The 20,376-nt window shown below is 42.4% G+C and overlaps 1 protein-coding gene across 1 annotated transcript in view; it reads right to left on the minus strand.

The window, feature by feature from the left end:
* LOC126187995 (uncharacterized) overlaps window positions 1-20,376 on the minus strand; it is a 238,708-nt gene that overhangs the window by 80,072 nt on the left and 138,260 nt on the right. The gene's annotated exons all lie outside the window — the stretch shown is intronic.

Consider the following 20,376-nt stretch of genomic DNA (forward strand, 5'->3'; position numbering starts at 1 on the left):
AGGGTTCATGGAACCACCTTGACAATTCTCTATTATTCCAATCTCCTATAGCGCGCGGAAAGAATGAACACCTATATCTTTCCGTACCAACTCTGATTTCCGTTATTTTATCTTGGTGATCGTTTCTCCCTGTGTAGGTCGGTGTCAAAAAAATATATTCGAATTCGGAGGAGAAAGTTGGTGATTGGAATTTCGTGAGAAGATTCCGTCGCAACGAAAAACATATTTGTTTTAATGATGTCCAGCCCAAACCCTGTATCATTTCTGTGAAGCTCTCTCCCATATTTCGCGATAATATAAAACGTGCTGCCCTTCTTTGAACTTTTTCGATGTACTCCTTCAGTCGTATCTGGTAAGCATCCCACATCGCACAGCAGTATTCTAAAAGAGGACGGACAAGCGTAGTGCAGGCAGTCTCCAAGATCTGTTATATTTCCTAAGTGTTCTGCGAATAAAACGCAGTCTTTGGCTAGCCTTCAAATGGTTCAAATGGCTCTGAGCAGTATGGGACTTTACATGTGAAGTCATCAATCGCCTAGAACTACTTAAACCTAACTAACCTAAGGACGTCAGACGCATCCATGCCCGAGGCAGGATTCTAACCTGCGACCGTAGCGGTCGCGCGGTTCCAGACTGAAGCGCCAGAACCGCTTGGCCACACCGGCCAACGCCTAGTCTTCCCCACAACATTTTCTACGTGTTCCTTCCAATTTAAGTTGTTCGTAATTGTAGTTCCTAGGTATTTGGTTGATTTTACGGCTTTTAGATTACAATGATTTATCGTGTAACCAAAGTTTAACGAATTCCTTTTAGCACTCATGTGGATGACCTCACACTTTTCGTTATTTGGGGTCAACTGCCAGCTTTCACACCATTCAGATATATTTTCTAAATCGTTTCGCAATTTGTTTTGATCTTATGATGACTTTATTAGTCGATAAACGACAGCGTAATCTGCAAATAACCTAAGACGGCTATTCAGATTGTCTCCCATACCCTTTATATAGATAAGGAACAGCAAAGGACCTACAACACTACCTTGGGGAACGCCAGAAATCACTTCTGTTTTACTCGATGACTTTCCGTCAGTGACTGCGAACTGTGACCTCTTTGACAGGAAATCACAAAAAAATGGTTCGAATGGCTCTGAGCACTATGGGACTTAATTTCTGAGGTCATCAGTCCCCTAGAACTTAGAACTACTTAAACCTAACTAACCTAAAGACATCACACACATTCATGCCCGAGGCAGGATTCGAACCTGCGACCGTAGCGGTCGCGCGGTTCCAGACTGAAGCGCCTAGAACCGTTCGGCCAAACCGGCTGGCAGGAAATCACAAATCCAGTCATATAACTGAGATTATATTCCATATGCACGCAATTTCACTACAAGCCGGATGTGTAGTGTCAAAAGCCTTCCGGAAATCCTGATACGGAATCTATCTGAAATCCCTTGTCAATATCACTCTCAAAATGGATAAATAGAGGTTGTGTATGGGATTCAAGCGAATATTGTACCAGTATTCCTGCAAAATAGAGGAAAGTTTAGGTAAAGAGTTCGATTCCCGGCGGGGTCAGGGATTTTCTCTGCCTCGTGATGACTGGGTGTTGTGTGATGTCCTTAGGTTAGTTAGGTTTAAGTAGTTCTAAGTTCTAGGGGACTTATGACCATAGACGTTGAGTCCCATAGTGCTCAGAGCCATTTTTTTAGGTAAAGAGGTGGATAGCGATCATGCACACTTCTATGTATTAGACGATAAAGGCTCATTAATATCGAGACATGGTGATTGTGGCGCCCAGGGAAGGTGCAACAATTCATCATCGTGTCACAAAATCAGACCGTGCTAACAGGTGCCCTGCTGGAAAGTGGCATCACCGCTGTGGAACAAACATCGTACCATGTGAGCCGTGGCGGCTCACATCGATTCTACTTTCACAGGCGTCGCTCTCTTTGGTTTCCGGATGTGCAAGTGGTCTAGGTGACGTGTGGCGGCGGCTGGAGTGTTGCGGCGAGTGAGGAAGTTGGTTGGTTGATTTGGATGAGGGGCCAAACAGCGAGTGCTTCTCCATGCGGTCGGGTATCTGGATTTGGCATCTGCTTGGAAGTAATGTGATCTGCCCGCGGTCGTGTTGGTCCTGCCATTAAACCTTCTTGAGAGTTACCATGTTGTGAAAGATCCACCCTCGTCTTGGTCAGTGGTCTACCCCATACTTTATAATTGCTCCATACTTTGTAATTGCTTTTGCTTTTGGCGTCGTTCATTGTGTGATTTAGAAAATACCTTTTTAGACTGTTATATGAGGTTCGAGACGTGATATACTGTGCGTTACCTCCTCTTTTTGAAACAAGGAAAAAGAAAAAAATATTGCGGCTGATGTGAGGGTTATTTAGCATGCAATTTCAGCTGGCGGTAACTTCATCTTGATAAAAAAGGAGGTCTTTCTATTATACTGATAATAAACTGTGAGCTATCTTTTCTTTTTTTGTAATATTGAAACTTTCGTGTGAATTTGTTGTTTTCATTCGAGCGCCGCTAAGAGTCGTTGCATGCTGGGGCACGGTCCGACTGAGGCTTCAAAAATGGTTCAAAAGGCTCTGAGCAGTATGGGACTTAACATCTGAGGTTATGAGTCCACTAGAACTTAGAACTACTTAAACCTAACTAACCTAAAGACATCACATACATCCCTGCCCAAGGCAGGATTCGAAGCTGCGACCGTGACGGTCGCGCGGTTCGGGACTGGAGCGCCTTGAACCGCTCGTCCACAGCGGCCGGCTCCGACTGCGGCGTCTGACGTTTTTAGCAAGTGTTTGTTTGTACTAGAATATGTATTGGGTGAAGGATAGCAGGTTCAAAATTGTAAGCAATTTTCGTATTGAGAGTAGCACGTGTCTGTGTGCTTCTTGATATTTAAATGCCGCTTATTTGAATTTCGATGCTTGAGCTCCTCTGAAGGCGAGTGCTATTTCGCAGCACTAACATTATTAGTGGTGTTGGTTTTGAGTACCTGTCTTTTGATTAGCAAGTCCTCACAGGGTGCATCTTCTGTTATATGTAATTAGACGAACCCTAACTGACACATTTTCTGTTAATTCGGCCTTAAAGTTTGTTAATGAACTGTTACCACAGATGAGCTATTGTCACAGGAATGATTAAAGTTAGAAAGCATATTTTAAAGCTGCTGTATTTAAATTATTTGTAGCTTGCTTTTACTGAATTTCTTGAAACGTACCCATTCTACTATTTCGTATCAAGTATTATACTGAATAATTAAATGTTAACTAATAGTCGTTGTGTGTACTACAGATGCGTCTGGGCATACCTTTGATATTTAGAGGCTTGGTAAAGGTTACAGTGTTCTTGTGTTTTGACCTATCTCAGCAGTGGATTTTGTTTCGCGTTCAGTGTATTAGAAAGGTCAGCCATCAATTCAGGCAGCTTGGGTTGCATGTATTCCGCAAATCAGCATCTTTTTGGGGCTGCTCTCCTGTCATGAGCAAAGAAGGTGTTAATTGTTTTTGAAATTTAAAACCTTTGCAATTTTAGGACTGTTTCTGTGGTTCTATTATTTGTTTAAATCTTAAAGGCTGCTTTCCTCCATAAACTAGTGTTTTGACTGTTTAGTACTGTTAATTTATTTCACCGCGCTTTTACCTTGGGTGCCATTACTGTTTTATGCAATTTAGAGTTACTATAAATTTGAGGCTACCTATTGTTCACTTGGATGGTTAAAAGGTTGCTCACGTAATTTCATACTGGTGAAATTTGAGACCGCTCGCTGTTTTCTTTGATAGTAAAGTAAAACGGAAAGTTTTAGCTATGTCTCATTCAGAAATTGTTATTGTTAATCCTTTTAAATTCTGAGTGTGAAATAAACGTGTTTTTCTGTTTAATGATGTTTTAAATTATCCGACGTCCAGTCCTGCCACTCAATAGCATTTACTGGTGCCCACTTAGACGCAGTAACCAGGCTCACCACAGGATGGACCTGATCAGCCGAAACGATTACATAGTCCTTGACAGTAATTTGACACATGGGACCCATGAATTAGCTCGATATGTCCACCCAAATCATCACCGCATTGCCACCAATTTTCCTTCCTGGGACATAAACTCGACGGAAGTTGGAAATAGTATGCAACAAAACTTACCCGACCAAATTAGTTTCTTCCACTGCGGCGTAGTCCAGGCTTTATAGCTTCGCAACCACGTTTTCGTATTAACGTCATTTGCATCACTGATGAATGGTTTTGGAATTCCTGCTCGCATCATTTGAGAAAGTACGTGGTACGTGGCTGCAGCTGTTTACGAACGAGTGTAACTTTGTAATCTTTGAAATGCTTACTGCGGGTATTTAGGACGTGAAGCGTATAGTAACTTGTACTTCAATGACTAAGATGTTACTGTCGACTGTTTACCGACTAATAAACTTATCATAGCTTACGAAAATGCCTAAGGATGGAAAGAAAAAGTGTCACTTTTCGGCTGATAACACAAAAGAGTGGTCTTTTGTCAAGAGAGGATTCACGGGTCAGGAAGCGTTGTGTGAGATTCGTAGCTGTTTCATCTTAGTAACTCACGGGGGTAAGGCAGATGTAAGGCATCACATTTCTACAGAGAAGCATACAAACAGATTCGCGATAGCATCGACATCAAAGCCTACTTTTACATTCATGATGAACGAAATACGTCGGAAGAAATGCTCGTTGCTGCTGCATAACTAACAAGAGCTTATAAAGTTGTCAAGCATCATTAGTCCTTCAGTTTTCTTGACCAACTATTTCTGCCATAACAAGTTCCAAGCAATTGTGGTGGTAGTGGTGGTAAGTCCCTATGGGACCAAACTGCTGAGGTTATAAGTGACTAAGCTTACACGCTACTTAATCTAACTTAAACTAACTTACGCTGAAGACAACGCACACACCAATGCCCGTTGGAGACTCGAACCTCCGACGGGGGGAGGCCCGCGAACCGAGGCAAAACGCCTCAGACCACATAGCTACCCAACGCGGCTCATGTAATTATGTTCTAAATACAAAGTAATTACACTAAACAAACTTTTCACTTAATTTCTACACCCCATATCAGAGTGTCCCGACGAGGTCCCAGCTAGATATGGCAATTCTCCCCCGGTGCGATAGTACTGTGGTTCACTACACTGCCCAATTTGTATAGGCAGTTAGAGCCGCAAACAGTGTTGCAACGTACACAACACAACGGAATGCCACTCGCCTCTAATGCAACTTTATGCAGCACTGCTTCCCACACTAGCTCTGGCCGTGAGAGGCAGGGCTAGGTCGCCCACGCCAAAGCGCTCCTACACTAGACGCCGCCCACACGAAATATTCTAGCTGCTAACTCCGAGGGAGATACCGCGCTGGTGACTGAGAAATGTGCAGTTCGTGCTGTTTCTATAGTGACCACAAAACTGAGCTGGAAAGCGCTTACATTTCTTCACCTACATTGTCTGCAACATACACTGAAGCGCCAAAGAAACTGGTATAGGCATGCGTATTCAAATATGATGATATGCAAACAGGCAGAATACGGTGGGTAACACCATTATCGATCATGAGTAGTTAGTATAGTGTAATTAAATGTATATTAACAACGAAGTGTTTATTCTGTATGAGTTAAGATCTTTGGATTGTTGGAGGGAAATGGAACTTTATGATGTATAAATTGTTTAACTTAACAGTGTGCTTGAATAATGGAATTTTATAAAATATGTCAATAACTGGTTCATACTGAGGGAAATTATATTATATAAGTTAAAAGACGTAGGGAACACCCTCCACTACGGAAGGAGTTTGGCACGCAAGAAAATGTGGAAGTGGCGGTCAATCTGGGTGGCAAGAGAGAGAACACAGTAGGCAGTCAGTGGCCAGCAGTGGCACTGTTAACACCGCAGGTGCCAAATGAGACGTTCTGAAACCAAATCTATGATGGAATGGCTGTAAAATAGTGCTCTCGTATTTGGAATTGCTCTAAAGGTGATTAACTCGCCACCAAGAAGAAATGAAATGGAGAAGTAAACCGCCATAGTTGAGACCAGATAGCTGCCACGTGCTTGCCACCACTATAGCGCAACTGCTTCAATAACTTTGGAGAACAGATACGCATACCAGTATGAACCAGTGTGCTTGTGTGTGTTTGTTGCCATAGCAATTCAAGTGTTGCAAAATTTGTGTTTGACCATTGAAATTGTCCACTTCATGATACGAAGTACGGTCCTGTCCTAAAAGGGATTAAAGACCTGTTCGTGCAGAGCTAATAATTTGTTTTTAATTTAAATGTGTCCACGTTTTAGTGCTAAATATCATAAATGTTGTTACTTAACACTACTAGGTTCACAAGTAGTGAAAGAGGCACATAACATTTAACTGATGAAAACTTTTAATTTGCTATGAACTGTTTTAATTTGAAAGTGCCAAAGTTTTATTACTAATGAACATAAATGTGGTTAGTTGAAATCACTTTCTTCACAAGTGGTGTTACGAGGCACTTAAATTTGATCCTATTTGAAACTTAACTTGAATTTATTTCCAAAGCTTAATAAGAATACTGCTGGCGTAAATTGTTTAAAGGACTGAGGGCTAAATAATCTTAAGTAGAGTTGTAGTTTAGCATTTATGCGATGCAAAGAGTTTCTGAAATGTGAGCATAGTTACTTATAAATAAAGGGACAGTTTAAGGGCCCCCACTTTATTCTTTACTAGCAAGGGAAAGTTAATTTGAATCTGGGTTTTGCAAATGAATCTGAAACATTGCCACAGTGGTACGAATTTGAAATGTGTTATTTCAGTGTCATATTATTGCAGTTGTGATGTGTATATGCAAGTTAGTTAAACATGAACTCTTGGCAGGTACTACTTAGTCTCATGTTGTCTTTGGGAACAATTATTTGTGCTGAATTATTCAAAGGTTGAAGTTATGATTCTAGTTAACAGGGGTAAAGTTTCTTTTACATTTCTGTGATTGCTAGCCTTTGATGTTGATAACTACTGCTACCCACAGTGTAGCTTATCTGGTTGTTGTAGGTGTTCATTACACTTTCCTAATAAATAATTCATGAAAGCTGCTGTTGCTAGAGTATACAGGGTGGTACATTGATCGTGACCGGGCCAAATATCTCACGAAATAAGCGTCAAACGAAAAAAACTACAAAGAACGAAGCTTGTCTAACTTGAAGGGGGAAACCAGATGGCGCTATGGTTGGCCTGCTAGATGGTGCTGCCATAGGTCAAACGGATATCAACTGCGTTTTTTAAAATAGGAACCCCCAATTTTTATTACATATTCGTGTAGTACGTAAAGAAATATGAATGTTTTAGTTGCACCACTTTTTTGCTTTGTGATAGATGGCGCTGTAATAGTCACAAACAAATGGCTCACAATTTTAGACGAACAGTTGGTAACAGGTAGGTTTTTTAATTAAAATAGGTACGTTTGAACATTTTATTTCGGTTTTTCCGATGTGATACATATGCCTTTGTGAACTTATCATTTCTGAGAACGCATGCTGTTACAGCGTGATTACCTGTAAATACCACATTAATGCAATAAATGCTCAAAATGATGTCCGTCAACCTCAATGCATTTGGTAATACGTGTAACGACATTCCTCCCAACAGCGAGTAGTTCGCCTTCAGTAATGTTCGCACATGCATTGACAATGCACTGACACATGTCAGGCGTAGTCGGTGGATCACGATAGCAAATATCCTTCAACTTTCCCACAGAAAGAAATCCGGGGACGTCAGATCCGGTGAACGAGCGGGCCATGGTATGGTGCTTCGACGACCAATCCACCTGTCATGAAATATGCTATTCAATACCGCTTCAACCGCACGCGAGCTCTGTGCCGGACATCTATCATACTGGAGGTGCATGGCCATTCTGTCATGCAGTGAAACATCTTTTAGTAACATCGATAGAACATTACGTAGGAAATCAGTATACATTGCCCCATTTAGACTGCCATCGATAAAATGGGGGCCAATTATCCTTCCTCCCATAATGCCGCACCATATATTAACCCGCCAAGGTTGCTGATGTTCCACTTGTCGCAGACATCGTGGATTTTCCGTTGCCCATTGTGCACATTATGCCGGTTTATGTTACCGCTGTTGGTGAATGACGCTTCGTCGCTAAATAGAACACGTGCAAAAAATCTGTCATCGTCCCGTAATTTCTCTTGTGCCCTGTGGCAGAACTGTGCAAGACGTTCAAAGTCGTCGCCATGCAATTCCTGGTGCATAGATATATGGCACAGGTGCATTCGACGTTGATGTAGCCTTCTCAACAGCGACGTTTTTGAGATTCCCGATTCTCGCGTAGTTTGTCTGCTACTGATGTGCGGATTAGCCGCGACAGCAGCTAAAACACCTACTTCGGCATCATCATTTGTTGCAGATCGTGGCTGACGTTTCACATGTGGATCAACACTACCTGTTTCCTTAAATAACGTAACTATCCGGCGAACGGTCCGGACACTTGGATGATGTCGTCCAAGATACCGAGCAGCATACATAGCACACGCCTGTTGGGCATTTTGATCACAACACCCATACATCATACGACATCGACCTTTTCCGCAATTGGTAAACGGTCAATTTTAACACGGGTAATGTATCACGAAGCAAATACCGTACGCACTGGCGGAATGTTACGCGATACCACGTACTTATACGTTTGTGACTATTACAGCGCTATCTATCACAAAGCGAAAAAAATGGTCCAACTAAAATATTCACATTTCTTTACGTACTACACGAATATGTAATAGTAATGGGGGTCCTATTAAAAAAAAGCGCAGTTGATATCCGTTTGACCTATGGCAGCGCCATCTAGCGGGCCAACCATAGCGCCATCTGCTTTCCCCCTTCAAGCTAGACGAGTTTCGTTCTTTGTAGTTTTCTCGTTTGATGCTTATTTCGTGAGATATTTAGCCCGGTCACTATCAATTGACACCCTGTATACAAATCCATCGACATTAATGTTTGCACATTATTATGCCTAACTAGGCGGGCTACCGGTGTTTTGGTTTCATTTACGTAAACTTTCACTACTTTCATTATTTTCTAAATTATCGTCTTTCTGCTTTCTACTAATTACCACAATATGATGTTCACGTTCGATACTCTCTATCCGTAAGGTTAATGCACGGTCAAACTTTCCAAAATTCCTCCAAGACGGTAACGCTTGCTGCATGTTAAGATTATATTTGGCACATTTAACATTCAGCGGTAGCGTTATACTTGGCTTTTCTGTGACAGGACCATAAGTTCAGTTAATGGGAAACAGGCAGTGCGCATCCCCAGTAGTGTTATAAGCGCTGCGGTCGGTGATGCCTATATAAGACAACAAGTGTCTGGTGCCGTTGTTATATCGGCTACTGGTGCTACAATGGCAGGTTATCAAGATTTGAGTTTTAACGTGGTGATATATTCGGCGCACGAGATCTGGGACACAGCATCTCCAAGGTTGCAATGAAGTGGGGATTTTTCAGTACGACCATTCACCAGTTACTGTGAATATCAGGAATCCGGTAGAATATCAAATCTCCGAAGTCGCTGCGGCCGGAAAAAGATCCAGTAAGAACGAAACTAACGACGACTGAAGAGAATCGTTGAACGCGACAGAAGTGCAACCCATCCGCAGATGTCAGTGCTGGGCCATCAACAAGTGTCAGCGTGCGAACCATTCAACGAAACATCATCGATATGGGCTTTCGGAGCCGAAGGCCCAGTCATGCAACTTTGATGACTGCACGACACAAAGCTTTACGCCTCGCCTGGCCCAAAGAACACTGACATTGGACTGTCGATGACTGGAAATACGTTGCCTGGTCGGAGGAGTGTCATTTCAAATTGTATCGAGTGGATGGACGTGTACGGGTGTGGAGACAACCTCATGAATCTATGGACCCTGCATGGTAGCAGAGGACTGTTCAAGCTGGTGGGCGCTTTGTAATGGCGTAGGGCGTGTGCTGTTGAAGTGATCTGGGACCTTTATGCGTCTAGATGCGACTGTGACAGGTGACACTACCGTAAGCACCGACGGACTTGGGCAATTCCAGCAGGACAATACGACATCCCACACGTCCACAATGGCTGTAGAGTAGCTGCAGGAACACTTTTCTGAGTATAAACACTTCCGCTGGCCACCAAACTCCCCTGACATGAACATTATTAAGCTTATCTGGGATGCTTTGCAACGTGCTGTTCAGAAGAGATCTCATCCCCCTCGTAGTCCTTTGGATTTTTGGACACCTCTGCAGGGTTCATGGAGTGAATGCCCTCAAGCTCTACTTCAGGCATCAGTCGAGTCAAGACCACGTCGTATTGCGGCACTTCTGCATGTTCGAGGGGGCCCTACACGATATTAGGCAGGGATACTAGTTTCTTTGGCTCTCCAGTGTAGTGACTACCGACCTGTATATAAGAACTGAGCGACAAAGTTATAAAATCAAAGCATGCTTGTACCTTGCGAAACAAGGACGGATAAAGAGGAAATTGCGATACTAGTAGTGTGCTTTGACCACTGACATTGTGAACATGCGATAGACGAGGTATGGCGCCTATAACGTCATATCATTGGCGATATTTTGAAACATACCATAAATCACACATTCAAATTCGATTACGAGAATTTACTATCTCGTGGAAAATAGTTCTAATTACAACTATCATGATCAACCACGTATAAATAATAGAAAAGGATCGAATATCGAAAAACAAATTGTATGGCAGAAATGGTCATCAAGAGACACAATACGAACTAAAAAATACGAATCTGAAATAAATTTTGGCTAGTGTCAAAAAATACATTCAGCTGCATAGCTCAAGTGGAGACTATGCGTACTTTCCAGTAGCAAATCGTAAAAATGTCTGTACAACTGTAGAGGTTACCTCGATACACAGTACCAACTAAGCTAGTATCGAGAGATACACGAATTATATAACAAAATTCTCGTATACGGCCGGCCGGGGTGGCCGAGCGGTTCTAGGCGCTACAGTCTGGAACCGCGCGACCGCTACGGTCGCCGGTTCGAATCCTGCCTCGGGCATGGATGTGTGTGATGTCCTTAGGTTAGTTACGTTTAAGTAGTTCTAAGTTCTAGAGGACTGATGACCTCAGTAGTTAAGTCCCATAGTGCTCAGAGCCATTTTTTGATAATCATATCATAAGAGGCTACTGGTTTGTGTAGCGTGTGATACGTCGTTTGACAACATTTTCCTCCTGCGAGATGGAGCAGTAGAGGGAAAGCTTGCACAAGCATCGTAACGAATCTTTTCCGAAAAAGTAGAACGGTAAACCGATACCGATTTTAATCTAGGGAGTAATTTTATAGCGGTTTTTCGGGAAATATTCTTTTTGATTAGACATGACTGATTCTCATACTTATCAACTGCATTGTTTGTCCAAAAACTGAAGACACTGCTAGGAACCAGAAACACATGAAGTTTCAACGGCGTATTTTACTCATTCTTCGGACCCGAGATTCTGCCGAGAGCTATTACATACGAACAGAGCTCAAATCACCTGCGTTTCAGTGGTAACAACTATGTCTCGATAGTCACAGAGAAGAAAGAACATTAGATCTGAAAATACACTGAGGTGACAAAAGTCATGAAACATCTCCTACTGTGGTGTCAGACATCCTTTTCCTTGCGTAGTACAGGAGCTCAATGTGGCATTGTCTCAACAGGATGTTCGAAGTTCCCTGGAGAAAAATTGATCCATAGTGCCTCTACAGCCGTCCGTAATTGCAATAGTGATGCCGTTGTAGGATTTTGTCCACGAACTGACCTCTTGATTATGTGCCATAAATATTCGATGGGATTCATGTCGTGCGGTCTAGGTGGTCGAGTCATTCGTTCGAAATGTCTAGAATATTCTTCAAACCAGTCGCGAACTGCTGTGGCCTGGTGCCATGGTGCATTGTCGTCCATAAAAATTTCATCGTTGTTTGGGAACACGAAGTGCATGAATTGATGAAATTGTGTCCAAGTAGCCGAACTTAACCTTTTTCAGTGAATGATGTGTTCCGTTGGACCGGAGGACCCAGTCCGATCCATGTAAACACAGTCAACAGCATTATGGAGTCGCCACCAGCTTGCACAGTGCCTTGTTCATAACTTGGGTCTATGGCTTCGCGAGGCCTGCACCACACTCGAACCCTGTCAGCTCTTACCAGCTGAAATCGAGACTAATCTGACAGGCTACAGTTTTCCAGTCGTCTATAGTCCAACCTATATAGTCGCGAGCCCAAAGAGGGACGCTGCAGACGATGGCGTGCTGTCAGCAAAAGCACTCGCGTTGGTCCTCTGCTGCCGTAGCCCTTAACTCCGAATTTCGTCGCGCTGCGCTAACTAATACGATCGTCGTATGTCCCACATTGATTTCTGCGATTATCTCACACACGTTGCTCGTCTGTCAACACTGACAACTGAACGCAGACGACACTACTTTCGGTCGTTAAGTGAAGGCCGTTGGCCACTGCTTGGTACGTGGTGAGAGGAATTGCCTGGAATTTGATATTCTGCGCACACTCTTGACACTGTGGATCTCAGAATGTTGAATTCCCTGACGATTTAGACTGTTACCTCGAACTACCATTTTGCGTTCTAAGTCTGTTAATTCCCGTCGTACGGTCATACTGATGTCGGAAATCTTCTCACAATCATCTGAGTACAAATGTCAGCTCCGATAATGCACTACCCTTTTACACCTTGTACGAGGGCTTTTCAATAAAGAATGGTCATAATTTTTTATGGTCATAATTTCTCGCACTAAAATTTAATTTTTTGATTTTCTATTAGCTTAATGTGCAACAAACACGCCATAGTAGTTCCATTGTTGGGACTTCTGGTTCCCGACTGTGAGAGGCAGGTAAGTTCCGACATGTTTAGTATCGCCTACCACTGCAATGGAGGTAAAACGCGAGGAACAATATGCGACTTTGAAATTCTGCTTTCGTCTCAACAAATCTTCAGCTGAGGCCTATACAATGTGCAGGAGGCCTATGGAGAGTCGTTCTTCCCTATAGCACAGCTCGAAGGTGGTTTGAAATGTTTAAAGAGGGGATACGATCAATTTCAAACGAAGGTGGACCCGGTGCTCCATTTACTGCTCTTACGGAAGAAAACATCAACACTGCTGCTGTCAGTGCGAAAGAGGATCGACGATCACGTTCTGAAATACTGAAAATTTCATTGGGTGCCACCCACACGTTGGTGACAGAAAAATTACACATCACATCTGTTTATGCGTGATGAGTTCCAAGACTGTTCATTCCCGAACAAAAGGACAGTCGCGTGTAAGTCTACATGCAGTTAAAGTTGATGTTAGGGGAACATTCGGAGTTTCTTTCAAGCGTAATCACTCCTGATGAAACTTGGCTACATCATTTTGATCCTGAGAACAAACAGTAAAGCTCAGTGTGGAAATCTCCTTCATCACCAACCCCCTAAACAGGAGAAGTGGTTGCTTCTGCTGGGAAAGGTATGGTCAATTCATTTTTTGATATGCATGGAATTGTTTACCAACATGTTGTACCTGCACACACTCAGTAACTGGAAAATACTGTAGGGATGTCAGGAAAACATTGCAAGTCCATGTGTTGTTGTTGTTGTGGTCTTCAGTCCTGAGACTGGTTTGATGCAGCTCTCCACGCTAATCTATCCTGTGCAAGCTCCTTCATCTCCCAGTACCTACTGCAACCTACATCCTTCTGAATCTGCTTAGTGTATTCATCTCTTGGTCTCCCTCTACGATTTTTACCCTCCACGCTGCCCTCCAATGCTAAATTTGTGATCCCTTGATGCCTCAGAACATGTCCTACCAACCGGTCCCTTCTTCTAGTCAAGTTGTGCCACAAATTTCTCTTCTCCCCAATTCTATTCAGTACCTCCTCATTAGTTATGTCATCTAACCTTCAGCATTTTTCAGTGGCGCATTTCGAATGCTTCTTGTCTAAACTGTTTATCGTCAATGTTTCACTTCCATAATAGGTGCACTCCACACAAATACTTTCAGAAAAGACTTTCTGACACTTAAATCTATACTTGATAAAAACGAATTTCTCTTCCTTAGAAACGCTTTCCTTGCCATTGCATGCCTACATTTTATATATTCTCAACCTCGACCATCATCATTATTTTGCTCCCCCAATAGGAAAACTTATCTTAACTGTCTCATTTCCTAATCTAATTCCCTCAGCATCACCTAATTTAATTCTAATACATTCCACTGTTTTCATTTTGCTTTTGTTGATGTTCATCTCATATCCTCCTCTCAAGACATTGTCCATTCCGTTCAACTGCTCTTCCAGGTCCTTATTATCTCTGACAGAATTACGTCATCGGCAAACCTCAAAGTTTTTATTTCTTCTCCATGGATTTTAATTTATTCTCCATTTTTTTCTTTTGTTTCTTTTACAGCTTGCTCAATATAAAGACTGAATAATATCGTACATAGGCTACAACTCTGTCTTTCTCCTTTCCCAACCACTGCTTCCCTTGTATGCACCTCGACTCTTATAACTGCAATCTGGTTTCTGCACAAATTGTAAGTAGCTTTTCGCTCCCTGTAGTTTACCTCTGCCACCTTCAGAATTTCAAAGAGTGTATGCCAGTCAACATTGTCAAAAGCTTTCTTTAAGTCTACAGATGCTACAAACGTAGGTTTGGCTTTCCTTAATCTATCTTCTAAGGTAAGTCGTAGTGTAAGTATTGCCTCGCCCGTGTTCCAACATTGCTACGGAGTCCAAACTGATCTTCCCTGAGGTCAGCTTCTACCAGTTATTCCATTCGTCTGTACGAAATTCGTGTTAGTATTTTCCAGCCATGACTTATTAAACACATAGTTCGATAATTTTCACACCTATAGATACCTGCTTTCTTTGGGATTGGAATTGTTATATGCTTCTTGAAGTCTGAGGATATTTCGCGTGTCTCATACATCTCGCTCACCAGATGGTAGAGTTTTCACGCAGTATCATATCTCCTATTTCGTCTTCATCTTCGTCCTCTTCTATTTCCATAATATTGCCCTCAAGTACATCTCCCTTGTACAGACCCTCTATATATTCCTTCCACCTTTCTGCTTTCCCTTCTTTGCTTGGTACTGGTTTCCCATCTGAGCTCTTGATGTTCGTACAAGAGATCCTCTTTTCTCCAAAGGTCTCTTTAGTATTACTGTAGTCAGTATCTATCTTACCCCAAGTGATATATGACTGCTTCCTTACATTTCCCCTCTAGCCATCCTTGCTTAGCCATTTTGCACTTCCTGTCGATCTCATTTTTGAGACGTTTGTATTCCTTTTCACCTGCTTCGTTTTCTCCTTTCATCAATTAAATTCAATTTGTGTCTTGTTACTCAAGGATTTCTACGAGCGCCGGCCGTTGTTGCCGAGCGGTTATAGGCGCTTCAGTCTGGAAATGCGAGACCGCTACGGTCGCAGCTTCGAATCCTGCCTCGGGCATGGATGTGTGTGATGCCCTTAAGTTAGTTAGGTTTCAGTAGTTCTAAGTTCTAGGGACTGATGACCTAAGATGTTAAGTCTCATAGTGCTCAGAGCCATTTGAACCATTTGAATTTCCCCGAGCCCTCCTCTTTTTACCTACTTGATCCTCTGCTGCCTTCACAATTTCACCTTTCAAAGTTACACGTTCTTCTTCCACTGTATTTCTTGCCCCAGTATTTGTCAATCGTTCCCTAATGCTCTATCTGAAACTCTCTACAACCTCCGGTTCTTTAAGTTTATTCGGGTCCCATCTACTTAAATTCCTACCTTTTTAAAGTTTCTTCAGTTTTATTCTTCAGTTCATTACCGATAAATTGTGGTCAGAGCGTCCATCTCCCCTGGAAATATCTTACAATTTAAAACCCTGGTTCCTAAATTTCTGTCTTACCATTATATAATCTATCTGAAATCATCCAGTGTCTCCAGGCCTCTTCCATGTATACAGCATTTCTTCGTACTACTGTGGTAGGCGTGGGCATCGTGTCTATCTTGGCTACAATAATGCGTTCACCATGCTGTTCATAATACCTTATCTGCGCCCCTATTTTATTTTATTCATTATTAAAGCTGCTCCTGCATTAGCCCTATTTGATTTTGTATTTATAACCCTGTATTCACCCGAGCAGAAATCTTGTTCCTCCTGCCACCGAACTTCACTAATTCCCACTATATCTAACTTTAACCTATCCATTTCCCTTTTTAAATTTTCTATCCTACCTGCCCGATTAAGGGATCTGACATTCCACGCTCTGGTCCGTAGGACGCCAGTTTTCTTTCTCCTGATAACGACGTCCTCTTGAGTAGTTCCCGCCCGGAGATCCGAATGGGAGACTATTTTACCTCCGGAATATTTTACCCAAGAGAACACCATGATTATTTAACCATACAGTAACGCTGTATGTTCCTAAGGAAAAATTACGGCTGTAGGCTCCCCTTGCTTTCAGCCGTTCGCAGTACCAACAGAGCAAGGCCGTTTTGGTTAATGTTACATGGCTGGATCAGTCAGTCATCCAGACTGTTGCCCCTGCAACTACTGAAACCACATGTTTGTCTGTCCTCTCAACAGATACCCCACCGTTTTGGTTAAACCTACGATACGGCCTCAGCGCGCAAGCCTCCCCACCATGGGTGGGGTGGGGGTGGGGGTGGGGGAAAGGGGAGGTGGAGGGAACGTACGTTACCTTAAGATTCTTCAAATTAATCTTAAAATGACAGTTGCTCTCTGTACTGTTTGTCTGAAGTGGTCATTCCGTTTTAAATCACTCTGGACGAGAGGTCACTGACGGGTAATTTCTTTCTTGCAAGTGAGGACTTGTTTACTACAGGAGATGTGTAACATTGTAGCGAAGATGAATAAGGTGGTCATAGCTCTTAGGGTATGCGCTTTAGAGATCATGTTTACTGAAATTTTTCTTGTTTTGGCCCATTCGACCAGCTCTCAAAATATAGAAAGCAAAGAGCTTGCAGTAGAAGTTTTTTTCACAGCATCGAGTAAGATGAAGTGTTCATAGCTTTAAAGCTGTACCTCTTACAGCCTGCACGGGCCACCTACCCTAGCACGCCTCCCAACATACGCGAATTCCCCAGCTTACCTACACACAATTAACGTAGTGCTCATTGGCCATTATTCTCATAACTTGCGTCATTTCGCTGACTCCCTTGAGAGTCTGAGACTGGTGTACAACCATATTGAAGAGTTGATTAGCTGTTCTCGCACAGGGAGGTTTCAGGCTGGGAAGGACAGCAGCAACGAACATTAATGAAAGTGGGGAAAAGGGGGAACAAAGAGCAGAGTGATAAAACGCAAGTAAGGAAGGTAGGGAAAAAGACAGGGAGGTTGATGATGATGATGTTTGGTTTGTGGGACTCTCGACTGCGCGTTCATCAACGCCCGTACAGAGTTCCAATTTATTCACAGTCCAATTTGTTACACAGTCCAATTTGTTACACAGTCCAATCTAGCCACTGTCACGAATGACGATGTTTAGACTAGGAGGGGCAAAAGCAACTAAAATGAATGATGGGGTGGAAGAAGGGGATAAAGGGGAGAGTGATACGACACAGTTAACGGAGGTGGAGAAAAAGAACATGACGTGTCGGAAAAAAAAACGGAAAGAGAAAGAAGCGTAAGTGGTAGAAAATGGGAGCATTTATTTTTACTGTTTCGTGGAAGGAAAACTGGCCAACTACGTTAGTATTAGGGGAAACGGTATGAGGATGAGAGAAAGAAATGCCTCAGCTTCTTCTTAAAGGCAAGAGGGCATTCAATTGTGCAGGGAGTGCAGGGTACCTTGTTCCAGAGGTGGACAGCAGTGACAGAGAAACAGTTTGCGAATGTGTTTCTTTTACTAATGGATACGTCTTTCTACGGAAGTAGATAAGTGACACCTTGTAGTTTGATAAAGATGGGATGACACATCATATCTGCTGCGATGCAGTGGCGAGCGAATGCAGTAAACATAGCGTGTGATGGTCACGTGACTTCCCCAGCCGCCACCTACCTAAATGGGTGTAAGAAGGACTGACATGGTCAAATATATAATACAAACACCGTCCGAAACAGTCCTTGAAGGCCGAACGGTACCGACTGGACGCCGTGTCATCCTAGTCTTAACATATTGTTTTGGTCCAACCCAAGAAATCTTACCTTTTTGGTCCAAACAAGGGCATATTCTTGAAATTGATTAAAGGCCTCATTGAAATTACAAAAAGGTCTTAACAGTTTACTGAAGCATTAAACGTTATTTATTCAGCTGCATTTTTCAGTAAACATGGTTTTCGTCAGATATGATTTATGTACACTGTGGGTTAATGACAAGTTCCCAAAATAGGTCTATCTAAATCACCTCGAACTTTTCTGAAGACATTTTCATTTCCCTTCCTCTTCACATTGCGAGAACCCCAGCACTTGAACTAAACATGCAGAAATGTCTCAGTTTAGCCACTGAGTCATTAGAGGATAGTATAAGAGGCCTACAGTAAGACCCACCGTGCTTTTCGATTCGAGTTACGTAGAGATTAAAACAACCTGTCCTTGGAGTACTGTAGTGAATCGTCATATAGGATTCTTTCTACCTGTTTTGCCGATCCCTCGAATTTTATGTCACTCGCAGAATCACAGGTAGTATCAGCACCATCGGATTCTCTGTATAAGTGCAAGTCAACTTCATCTGACTGTAAGTGATGAAGCGGGAAGCTATATTATTCGGAATAACGTTTAAAAGGGGTGCCACAACGATATAGTTATTTACTAAACACGATAAACTGATGACACAGACACAGTTTATAATGATTAACTGAAAACTAACAATTTCCTGAGAGCATGGGTTTACGACAGAGCTAAATCGGAAGGCATCCTTACGGTGACTGGAAACTGTGGCTAGCAGCCTGTACCATTAGCGATATTTCGTAACCGTTCTCACAATTTCGGTGGCCTGAACAGTATTCATTTATTTATGAAGACGGTCGATTTCTTGCGTTGTAATACTGTAAGAAAGTACTTACGACCTGTAGGCTTTTCCTAATATCTGTACAGTAAAAAGCGACTTTTATTAGCAGATATACATTAAGCACGATTTCTCTTGCTTCGCGCCGGAATAACTGTACTTTCCCTAAGTATCTCGCTGCTGACGTAACTGGCGTTCTCATGTCTAGCCATAGCGCTTCACCCCTCCGTCCATTGGCAACGCCATTGGCAACGCCATGTCCAGCTCCCTTACCCAACAGGGGAACTGAAATCTTACTCCCGACTATGTGCGGTCTGCTGTACCGCTTTACTCACTGAGTGCTACAGCATTTCTGCAGATGCGACAAAAAATTGTAAAACTGGAAAATAAGGAAATGAAATGTGTCTTGAACAGAAGGGGTAGCTTACAACATCACCAATATTTTTTTACACACTGCAGGATACAATGAGTCAAAATTTGAGCAGTTTCACCTGGCACATAATCTTTTAAAAGTTTAACTTGAATTCGATCCTCCAGACTGAAATATCTTACAATGATCGAAAAATATCTTACTTCGCTTCTGTTTGAGCCAACCATCGTTACTGTCACCGTCAACAATAACTGCATCTGTTTCGGTTCTAGTAGATGGAAATTTTGCGTGATACAACCTTTTAGCCACTTTAGATGTGTAGTCTGACTTTTTCTGACATTGTTCGTGTCTAGTAAAACATTATAAAGAGGCAGCCTCTTTAGTGCCACACTCCATATATCATTTCCCATCTTTGGCTCTAAAAAAAGCTCTTACGTTAGATGAAGCAGTAGCATTAACAGCACTCTTATGTTAATAACATATTCTTCCTGATATGCAAGATATAATTCCGTATGTAGTGTCCAATAAACACGTTAATTTAGCTGTCATAACACAGTTTAAGAAATTTTTATTCCTGTTGCAGTTTAACAACACACCCTTCCTTTTACTCATTGCTAAACCATGAGACAAAACGCGAATAAGAATAAAGTGATAAAAAACTTGTAGACGAGCTACTTCAGAAACGAAAACACAAACACAACGCCTCCGTTGTGTCGCCAACTGACTAACGGTAAGTGAAAAATTGTGGCGGAACTGGTAGCATCACTGACATCACTTGCTCCAAAGTCGGCTGAGAGACTCACGGACGTACGAGAATGTTTCAAAACGCATTGTCGATCATACACGACGGTTGTGGAAAAAGAAATGAGACTTGAGTTTTTATCTACCATAGTTTTTTTTTTCAAACAACGATATTGTCCCCTTCAAAGTAGTTCCCTAGGGGAGCTACCGGTATACACTGGCGGAGCCTTTTTTCCCAGTGTTGGGGGCAACCGCTGAAAGGCTTCTACTTGTTGGGACTTTAAC

The sequence above is a fragment of the Schistocerca cancellata genome, chromosome 5, assembly GCF_023864275.1.
Source record: "Schistocerca cancellata isolate TAMUIC-IGC-003103 chromosome 5, iqSchCanc2.1, whole genome shotgun sequence".
Taxonomy (NCBI): domain Eukaryota; kingdom Metazoa; phylum Arthropoda; class Insecta; order Orthoptera; family Acrididae; genus Schistocerca; species Schistocerca cancellata.